Source organism: Rosa rugosa, chromosome 3 (genome assembly GCF_958449725.1).
Source record: "Rosa rugosa chromosome 3, drRosRugo1.1, whole genome shotgun sequence".
Taxonomy (NCBI): domain Eukaryota; kingdom Viridiplantae; phylum Streptophyta; class Magnoliopsida; order Rosales; family Rosaceae; genus Rosa; species Rosa rugosa.
Genome location: NC_084822.1, coordinates 30,303,571 through 30,314,998, shown reverse-complemented (window position 1 = coordinate 30,314,998; position 11,428 = coordinate 30,303,571). Strand labels below are relative to the sequence as shown.

Sequence of the window (11,428 nt, the reverse complement as noted above, 5' to 3'; positions counted from 1 at the left end):
ATAAAAAGCAGGCATCAGGAGAAGGAGAGGCCCAGACCATTTGGATCCATCCATAATACTGCAGTGACTAAATTACCTAAAGGTTGCCAACTCCAAAAAGTACCACCTGTAACAAGCTGCTCTCTGGACTCAACTTACACTAAGAAAATGAAAGTTCCACTACAGTGCCTTTTCCCAGATATCATAGAGGTATCTAGTATCTCAGATACATGGTTAAACCACTAAGCCCTCAAACCATTCCTGGAGTGTGCAGTGTAGCACTCTCTTCCAAGACAAAATATAATGAACCTGTTGAAGGATATCGACATAATGTGTGCCTCTACAAACTAGGGTTAGAATTGTAATAGGAATGTGTTCTAGGTATTCAATTGTAATCGGATTCTATTACCTTTTTGGGTACCTTGTAACTCCCTATTTAACGGGCTCCTATTATCAATAATACACACAATTCCATTCTCCTACAACACGTTATCAGCACGAGTTCTAACCCTAGCCGAAAAGAAAAAAAAAACCCTAAAAGACCAAAATCTGCCGCAACCTCCAGCCAACCCCCCTCTGCAGCCTCCTGCCGGTCTCCCTGCAGCCCCCTGCTACTCGCCCTGCAGCTCCGCACACCGGCCTCACCCTAGCAGCCTAGCCGCAGCCCACTGCAGCCCCTGCTGCCCGCACTGTTTCCTGCCGGCCTACCGCAAGCCTGCAACCCACTGCCGCACGTCCCCTGCCGACCTGCTGCGCACCTGCCTGCTGCAGCCCGCCTACAGCCCTCCAGCCGCCTCCACTGCAGCCCGCGCTGCCCAGTCCGCCCGCCCACTCGGCCCTGCACACATCCTGCCCAGTCCGCCCGCGCTGCCCAGTTCGGCCCTGCCCACACTTGCCACCTAAAGCCGCGCAGCACCGAACGAAGAAGAAGAAGAAGACCGAACAAAAAAAAAAAAAGGGACCCGGCCCAAGAAAAAAAAAAAAGAAAAAAAAAAGAAAAGGAAAGGGACCCGGCCGGCCCAGAAGAGAAAAAAAAAAAGGAGAGAAAAAAAAAGGAGGAAAGCCCAAAGAACAACAGCCCAGAGAAAAAAAACACGCCTGCTCCAACACGCGCGTGTCCTCAAGCCAAGAACAATTACGTAAGTTTTTATAATTAAGGTTGCTGCTTTCTTGTATTTAAATTCCTTTTATTTTCTGCAAATATTGGAATATATGTTGCCAAATGATTTTGATATTTAACAAAGCGGAATTGTGGGGATTCACGCTTAACGAACTAAGAGTGTTCGTATGAACTAAGAGTGTTCATAATTAAACGAACTAAGAGCGTTCGTATGAACTAAGAGTGTTCATAATGCTTGGACTAAGAGCGTCCGTAAGCATCAAATTGTGACCATATTAAAAACATTATTGTTTGGTCTAATCCAAAAGAGATTCTTGGAAATTGATTTCTTGGTAGCATAGCTCGGAAATCTTATTGTTTTAGTTTTCGTGGAAGTTTAACTCCGAAACTAATATATCTTCTCTTCTTATTTTCAGAATGTCGAATGAACCTAGACTCGACTTTCCCATGCTTGACTCAACAGGCTCGGATTACCACAGTTGGGTAACCGATGTTGAGAACCATCTCACCTCAAAGGGAATATTGCCCATAATCCAGGCACCTAACCCGGATCTTGTGTTCATCCCAACACTTGCAAAACATGCTCAAGCAGTCATCTTGATGCGATGTCATATGGACAAAGCACTCAGATTGGAGTATATGTCGATCAAGGATGCAAGAGAGCTATTGGTAGCTGTAACGCCCCAAGCTGCACCTCACCAGCTTAAGCACGTCACAGTGCCGCGAGCCTCTAAAACATAAACCGAACGCTCGATTCACATTCTAGAGAACCGCTAGGCATTTTGTTTGAAAACTTTTCGTATAAACACAACGGAAGCTACAAATATTTTTGAGGTGAAAAACTTGAGTTGTTAAAACCTATTTCACTCGTCCAGTACTTGGATAAGGATCACACGAAGTATGAATTTCAATGAAAGAGAATTCGACTAAATTTGACACGATGCTAAATATCCACAAGTTCCGAAACACGAAGTTCGAGAAATAGAATCTAAAACAGAATCCAAACAATGATTTACCGAACTTGTTCCGCACACCCAGCTCCGTCCGCTACTGTCCCGTCACCAGTCCACAGTACCTGCATCCACACTGTTGTAGGGGTGAGCTTTCGTCCTCGCTGCTCAACAGGAACTCTATCTCGACTAGATTTGAAAATCGGTAAATAAATTATTGAGGCCTCAGTATGAAAACATGCTTAATCCAAGTGTTTAAAAGAAACGACAAACTTTAATGTTTTTCAATTTGAAAACTGATGCATGATGCTTAAACAACTACGGCGCCAAATCCAAGTTTTACCTGATGGCCGGTCCCATAGACCCACCACACGACCTTACCTCAATTTAATTTATCACCAGGTAAGCGTAGCGAGAGCGTCCGCTACCTAGCTACACACACGGATCGGGTCGTCATTGCGATCGCTCACCGTCCGACCGGTGTAACTAACCCTCCGGAGGTTTTGGGGATCGAACCCAAGGAAGTCAGAGCCACCCTTCGCTCTCAAGCCATCACATTTCTCACATGGTTTGGTTAGTATGCATTGCATTTGAACATAACCAAACCATACCAACTAACATGCATCACTTAATAACAATATAAGAAAATCACTAACCGAGGAGAGTCCTGAATCCCTACCTGGATTCTGATGCTTTCTCTCACGTACTCCGAGAGCTGCGAACCTTCTGTTCCTCGGGTAACTGGAGTCCTAGATTCCGACATTTCGACCGTTAATAATCCATTGAACAATTATATGAAATCTCGACGATTAACAAATCGTACAACCAACTTTTCCTAGTTTGACCAGGAGTTGACCAACTTTGACCAATCGAGACTTGTTCGATAAGTAACCCAAAATACCGAACATTCACTTGAAGTTTACGATATCGACCAAATATATATTAAGTGCACCCGATTTACTAGGGCCACCCAATATATATTGATTTATTTTCTTTACTTAACGATTGTGTCGCATAATTACTAAGGACACCCATACATCACTTTAGGCCACTTTCCCCATAATTTTACTTCAACACTAAACCCAAATACTAGTGAATAAAAATGCATCAACAATATCATTCAACCAACAGCCAAGGCAATACCAACAAAACATAAACTTGATCATCAAAGTCCATTCAAATCAAATACACGACAACCCATTCTGCCTATGCATTCAAAACTTATAACCAGGATATCTCAATCTCAACCACAGCACAACAATTCATTCAATTCAAAACACCACAACTCATCCAATCTGTCCTCCAAAACTACCAAAACTACACAATTCAACCAAAACCAACCGGCAACAGTTAACCAAAATACCAAGACGGAAATAATTCAAGAACCCTTCAGCCCACAAGTTCGTATTCGTCACAAGAACAGCCTTCTAATTCAAGGTTTGAAATTATACCTTCGAAACTCTACGTTGATCAAGCTCGGGTTTACAGAACCTCTTGCCGGAACTGGAATGTTGGTGAGTTGAAGATTTTGATGCCAACAACCCAGAAATCCTCTTAATTCCTCGTCTACAGATGAACTCGAGATGGAAACTAAGCCCAGAAGTGCCCGAAACGTCACCGGTATCGAAGAACACGGTGAAGCCGTGGCTACCCAGAAACGCAAAATCGTCAAAACTTGATTAAATCGAAAAACTAATCATACTAAGGTGTTGGGCATGACGAGGAGGTGAGTTTCCATACCAAATGAAGCTTAATCGGTCGCCGGAAGTTGCAGAGGTGGCCGGAGAAAGCTCGGGGCTTCCTGCCGTTGTTACTCCGTTCACCGTCGGTGCATGGACGATCTGAGGATGTAGGGAGGTAGGCGAAACCGAGATGAAGCTTCTGGTGGCCGCGCGCCGTCGTGGGGTGGCCGGACGGCGTCACTCCGGTCGGGTCACGTGATCGGGTCGCCGAGTCTCAAGAATGGGTCGACCTCTCTCAATCTCTCTCGATGTTTCTGATGCAATCTGGTCCCTTCCACGGGATTTATAGTCCAAACAACTCAAATCCAACGGTGGAGATCAAGCGGTGGAGTCAACAGACGGCCCAGATTGGTCCACGACATTTTCTATTTTCTTAAATGATTTCCAAAATGTCAAAACTTTGAAAAATTGTAATAATTACCTCCGGTATCCGAAAAATTCCTCGAAAATTTCCACGAACTTGTCGTGACGTGTATCTTATTATCCAACTCCTAAATTGAGGATTTCACTTTATGAAAATTTCTGAAAATTTTCTCGAGCATCTTGACATTTATCGAGATCGTAAATAAATAACTTGTTGAATGATCTCAATTTAAGCTCGATAAATTTTCCGGGGCCCACAGTAGCGCTAGAAGAGCGCTTTGGCAATGTCCAAGATTCCCTCCTCCCTGACTTGAAGGTTCAATGGAACAATCTGCGCTTTGCTGACTTCAAGTCTGTTGCTGAATATAATTCAGAAGCTCTTCGCATACAATCCATGTTGAGATTTTGTGGAAAACCTATCACAGAGCAAGAGCTAATTGAGAAGACTCTCTCCACCTTCCCCGTTTCAGCCATTGTGATATCAAAGCAATATCGTACTGAAGTCAATGCTGGACGGATCACGAGGTTTCATCAGCTTATCAATATCATATCTGTAGCTGAGAAACATGATAACATACTCGTGAGGAATTATAATTCAAGGCCCATTAGAACTAAGAGCGTTCATGAGGCGAATTATAATGCACCCAAAGGAGGGCGCAAGGAGCGGTACCCTAAGAATGGGGGACATGAGGGACGTATGGGCCCATATAACCGCCCTAACCAGGAAGGAAACCGCAAGTTTGGTGTGGATACACGTAGTGGTAATGCCACACGTGGGAGAGGGGGTCGTGGTATCCCTAGCCGTAATGGTGGCCCAATGGGTCGTGGTGGTGGCACCAACCCTCCTAGGGAACGCCCGCAACGTGCACCTCAATTAAAGGGAGGCAACTACAATGATGAGTGTCATCAATATGGATCAATTGAGCATTGGTTCAAGCAATGCAAGGCAAGCGAGGAACTAGCTTCAAGATACAGGGCATATAGGGACCTGAGGGAGCAAGAAGTGTACCTTGCAGAAGAAGAAGAAGATGGTGGAGATGTCAATCTCACCATAGAGGACTTCAAAGCTGAAGATGAATTGCACAAGGATGCAGCAGACTTTGATTAGATTAGTCCTTTTTATTTTCCAAGAACTTTTGTAATGGCAATTTGCCTTAGTCAATAAATGACAATTGTATTAACTCTTTCTTATGTGGCGGACCCAATAAAATGTGATGTCTAGGAAAGTCATTGAGATTATTGGTACTTAAGCGAGCCTTGCTCCACCAACATCTCTCTCTACTTTCCTGGTCTTATTTGATTGGAGTTACCAAACGGATAGAGTGACTACAATGGTCTTAGTTTGATTTTATTTTGGATTAGATTTTTGGAAACTTTGATGTAATCATTGGCTATTAATAAAGTGTCAATTCTTTTACTTAATGTCTTGGACATACCTTAATTCGAACTTTATAAGAGCCAAATGGTTTTCATGTGGAAACACATTATGAGAATGGACAGAGTTCCTTTGCATCACCTCTAATGACTATGGACATAAACGAGTATTAGAGAAACTTATGTGTCGCTCTAGTGGGTTGTATGCAACCACTATTTGAGTTATTGAATCCAACCATGTCATGAGAGATGACTTATGGGATTCTGACACATATAGGCTTTGACATGATGATCCGTGTATTAAAGACTTTACACGGACATCCATTTTCAGAACGAAGAAAAGTAAGAACCAAGAATTGGTTCGAGGAGCTGCACATGCGCCTCATGGCGCCATGATTGTGCAAAGACCGGCCATACATGGCCGGCGCCGCCTACCCCCTGCGGCAAATACATGGCATTGACGCCATAAACTCCTCTCTCTACTTCTCAAGTCTATTGTGACATTATGGCTTAACCAAAAGCCTCATTGGTTGATTATAAAGCCCATGTTTCGTTCTGTAAAGCCTGTTATTTAGGATTGAGACCATCCTATGCAAAGGAGATTGAGGAAATAATTCCATTCTTACAAAGAATCTAAGGGAATTCTATGGATTTGATAACCCAACTTGCGGACCGTATAGATGTTTTATGGTGTTGGTTGATACGCAAACACGCTGGTCACGTGTTGTGCCATTATCCACTCGTAATGCTGCTTATACTACACTCCTAGCACATAACATATGGCTACCGGCTCACTACCCAGATCATCCCATTAAGTTAATTTGACTTGATAATGCTAGAGAGTTTACATCGACAATTTTCGATGACTATTGCATGTCATTGGGTATTGATATCAAGTATCATATTCCCATGTACACACCCAATTGGTCTCGCGGAAAAGCCACCATTAAACGACTACGATGGTAGCCCGGACATTGGTAATGCGCACCAATATTTCCGCTTGGGTTATGCAATATCGCATGCAGCTATGCTAATTCGTCTACGACTCATAGCAGCCACTCAACTTTTATTTGCGTTACAGCTAGTGACTGGGTTCGAGTCTAATATCTCGTATTTATGCATATTTGAGTGTGCGGTTCATGTGCCAATTGCGCCGCCACAGCGCATCAACATGAGTCATTGCAACGAATGCATATATATATAAGTCCGCTACGTAGAACCCTTGACAGGCGATCTCTATTTCGCTAGATTTGCGAATTGTCACTTTGATGAGACAGTCTTCCCGTCGTTAGGGGGAGATTAGAACGTCAATGTTCAACAGGAACGACAGGAATTGTCGTGGTCTGTCCGTACTATGTCTCATCTTGATCCCCTAAAAGTGACGAGATCACATATACCTGCTGCAAACATGCCTGCAAGGATTGATGTCCCCACAAGAGGACATGGTGTCACCCAGAGAAGATGGGTACGGCACCACCACCATGGATGGTGGTATGGTGACGCCACAAGGTGGCATAATGGCGTCATAGGCCATGGGTTCCGCTAGAGAGCGTAGGAGACCCATAGGTTCGATCGATGGATTCTCGCCCTAAGAGGAGAGCGAGTTTGGCACAACTTGATCCATTGATCATTGTACTCAAAATCCGTCTCATGAGAATATTTTGGATTGTGGTTATGTCCAAGAGACATCGTTGGGGGACGCCTCAATGTTAAAACCAATTCCTGAGAATATAGAGATCTCTACGAACTACACTAGTGTACATGAGGACGTGGAATTATTGAGACCAATGACATCGAACCTTACTCCGTTGAAGAATGCCAACGTAGAGAAAATTGGCCTAAATGGAAGAATGCGATCCAGGTTGAATTGGATTCACTAACGAAGAGGAAGGATTTCGGGCCTGAGATGCCAACACCTCCTAACATAAAACCTGTTGACATTAATAGGTCATTGTTAGATAGCGTGATGAGAAAAAGAGATGATAATTTCGCCTTATGGCGCAAGGCTTTCACAAAACGCCCTGGAATCGACTACGAGAAGACATATTCTCTCGTAATGGATGTCATTGCACTCCACTACCTTGTCAGTTTGGTAGTTTCCAAAATAACTGAACATGCAGCTTACAAATGTGGTCACTACATATCTTTATGGGGATCTAGATACGGAATATAATGAAGGTTCTTGTGAACTTCATTTACCCAAGTCAAGTGGCTCTAGACCACGGAGCGCGTTTGCAACGAGGTTGAAACGCTCACTAAAGTGACTACTTGATTGGGAAGGGATATGATGAACTATCCCCACGCGTTTCCATGACAAGTTCCGGATTTGCAATTGTCGCGGTTTATGTTGATAAACATAATTGGAACCCTTGTGAGTTAAGGAAAACCGCTGAACACCTGAAATCCGAGTTTGAGAGGAATGACCTTGGGAGAACACGGTTTTGTCTAAATTCAGAACTTGTATACCGTGTCAAGAGACATTTTTGATAAAGTCAAAGATGCACCATGGTCGTCCGTAGTCTTGGCCCTAAAAAGGATCCGTTTCGTCCCAGGGATGATGACGAAGACGTGTTAATAGCAGAAGTACTTACTTATGTACAATAGGCGCATTATTGTACTTAGCACAATACAAGACCGGACACCTCAATTATTATGAACTTGTTGGCTAGACATAGCCCCGCGCCAACGCAACGTCATTAGATTGGTATAAAGACAATCTTTCGATACTTTAGAGGTACGATTGATATGGGCTTGTTCTATCCCTACAGAGAAAAGAGATAACGGAAGTGTGGGATCGGACCCCACAAGGCAAAATGCCACCTTCCGTGCTCCTCCTCCCCTCCATCAAAATGACAACAGGCACTTCTAAATATTGAAGTGAACCAAATCCGATCTGAGGATAATGTAGCGGACTTATTTACTAAGTCGTTACCAAAATCCACCTTCGAGAAACATGTGAAAAGCATCGGATTAAGAAAGTTATCCGAACTCCCATGATTGTAGCAATCAGGGAGGGATATTGACATCAGGGGGAGGCATGATGTCTACATGTTCGATCTCGAAGAGTGAAGGACGTGTTGTGCTCTTTTTGTCCTTCGACCAGGGTTATTTTTGTCCCACTGGGTTTTTGTTACCTGGCAAGGTTTTTAACGAGGCAACAATTAAAGCGTCATCACCAAGTTTGAGCGGCACAAGGGGGAGTGTTGAAGGATATCAACATAATGTGTGCCTCTACAAACTAGGGTTAGAGTTGTAATAGGAATGTGTTCTAGGTATTCAATTGTAATCGGATTCTATTACCTTTTTGGGTACCTTGTAACTCCCTATTTAAAGGGCTCCTATTATCAATAATACACACAATTCCATTCTCCTACAACAGAACCCATCATAAATACAACAATAGCATGTATGAAAATAGCCTTTTCGCAAATTTCTGAAAAATAAGCTAGCAGCTCCAAAGACATCTGAAGCATTAAAAAAAAGGTGATTTTTTATAGATATTCACCTTTTGGTACAGAAACAAGTCAAACAACATACCTTCCATAGATATCTATTCATGCTTACCCACATTGTTGGGCTCCACTATCCATAGTCTCCAACTCTCCGTCCTGAATTTTATCCTTCAAATGATTTTCTTGTTCACCCCCTATAGACCTCAGAACCTGGGTTTCACCATTAACACAACTTTTTAAGGTCTCACAAAAAATTGTCGTTATATGACCCTTTCCTGTCAGTAAACTCAGCAATTCATGAGCTGTTTCCACATCTCTGTTCTCTTTCAAGTACACAAGACATGCAGCCAAAGTTGAATGATTGAACCTCCATCCTGGTTGACATGGCAAGTTTGCTGCCTTTTTAATTGCTTCCAATGCCTCCGCCACACACCCATTCCTATAATATCCCTTGCTCAAAAGACACCATGTGCTTACATTCTCCTTTCCACTCTCTGCAAGCTTCTCTACAAAGGATTTGGCCGTCTCCAAATAACCTTTCTTGCAGTAAGCGTTGACCATCAAGTTGCCTATCTGAATGTCAAACTTCTTGGATTCAGATTCACATTCCTCCACAAGCTTCTCAGCACCATCAATGTCATCCATTTTCAGCAATGCAACTAACATATGACGATAACTATAGGACTTTCCCAAATTTTTTATACAAATTCGAGATTCTATCAACCTCGTCTCTCTTCCCAATAGCAGCATATGAAGAAAGCAGGTGTTCGTAAGCAATTTTCCTTGTGCTATTGCTAATGAGTTTCTCTGAGCTTTTCAGCAATGTCAATACCTTCTCCAATTCTCCAACCTTCAAGAAAGCATTGGCTGCAATAACATAGCTACGCCAGCTCATAGTGACCAGAGGATGGGCTTCCATCTTCAGCAAAACCTCCTCCATTCGGCCTATCTCCGAAATGGCTGCATACGAATACAACCTAACCATCAAAGTGCCTTAGTTATAATCAATGCCTTTTTCTTCCATCTCTTTCACTAAAACATCTATCCTTCCATGATTACCAGTCCAAAAACATAGCCATAACATTGAATTATAAGACCTAATTCTTATCTCAAAACCTAACTCCTTCATTTTTCCAAAAACACTCTCAGCCTTATCCAACAATCTATGCTGAGCATAGCAATGTAAGAGAGCACAATAAGCTTGCAAACCTTTCAATTGCTCCGAAACGCCATCAAAATACTTCTCGGCTTCTTCGGGGCCGTGAACTCTCGAGATCAAATCTATCCGAGCAGCAACGTCTCCTGGAGTCAAATTGAGCTTCAATTCATCGCTCATCCACGACAAGACCTGGAGGGCGTGGTTGAAGTGATTGGATTTACGGAGCTTCACGATGAAAGCTTGGACCTCCAGTTGATTGACGTCTCTAGCTTCTGAAGCCCAGTGATTGAGAATTGGGAAAATAGAAGCCTTGAGATCTTGGTCTTGGAGCCAGGAAATCCTGCGGTGCAGAGACTGAAGTGGGGGTGGTGAGGAGGGTGGGGAAGCTAGGGCATTGGTGGAGTAGAATAATGCGCCGAAAACCCTAGAAATGGCATTGCCGCGCCATGGATTTGAACGAAGAAGGTTCGTCATTCTCTGAGGCTTATCAATTTCACAATGTGGGAGTAATGTTGGGGTTTTACATTCAAACCCTTCAAAGCCAGAAGTATAAACACGACGATTCCACTATTCACCGAATATATATTTGAGCCTTTGAGGGATTGATTATTACACCAGCTTTTTGACCGCCTTTCGTCATCTCAATGGTTTAATTTTTAGATTTATATGAGTAGATCACTTTTGTAAACTTTCAGCTAAATTGGTTACCATTAAAGTATCGAACAAGATTAAATTAATGGAACAAAATCTGTCAAACATGAACAGTTCATGTTTATAATTGTAAATTATAGTTATGAATATATTGCCGTAATGGTAATCAAAAAGTGGGCCTCTCAAACCGTTGATTAGAAAATCTTCAACTAATCCTCATTTGAGTGGTTCTCAATATATATATATATATATCAAACATACATGATCGAAAAGTTTGTCTAATGCCTTATCCCTAGCATTATTATTTAATTCGGTAACATTAGTTTAGACTATGTAAATGTCTTCTCCTTTATTTTTTTTATTAAAAAGACAAAGATATTTCTTAAAAACATTTGTCGACATTATCATTGCATTTATGATTACACTAAAATAGGTTGCTTTTGCCTAATTTATTCTCATCTAGCGACTAGCGACTCTCTCTATCAGTGTGTGCCTATGGAATTGTTTCTAGATTAATATACTACCGTTCTAGGACACCCTAAACAAATAAATATGAACATGGATGGAGGCTACGGCAAGCTCCATCATCTCCATCACATCCTTGCTGTAGCCTCCATCCATGTTCATATTTATTTTGT

General features: G+C 42.5%; 1 pseudogene; it reads right to left on the bottom strand.

Annotated features, from left to right (window-relative positions):
- Nucleotides 1-229: 229 nt before the first annotated feature.
- On the bottom strand, nucleotides 230-10,683 carry LOC133735697 (pentatricopeptide repeat-containing protein At2g20710, mitochondrial-like; annotated as a pseudogene).
- Between the last annotated feature and the right edge of the window lie 745 nt (nucleotides 10,684-11,428).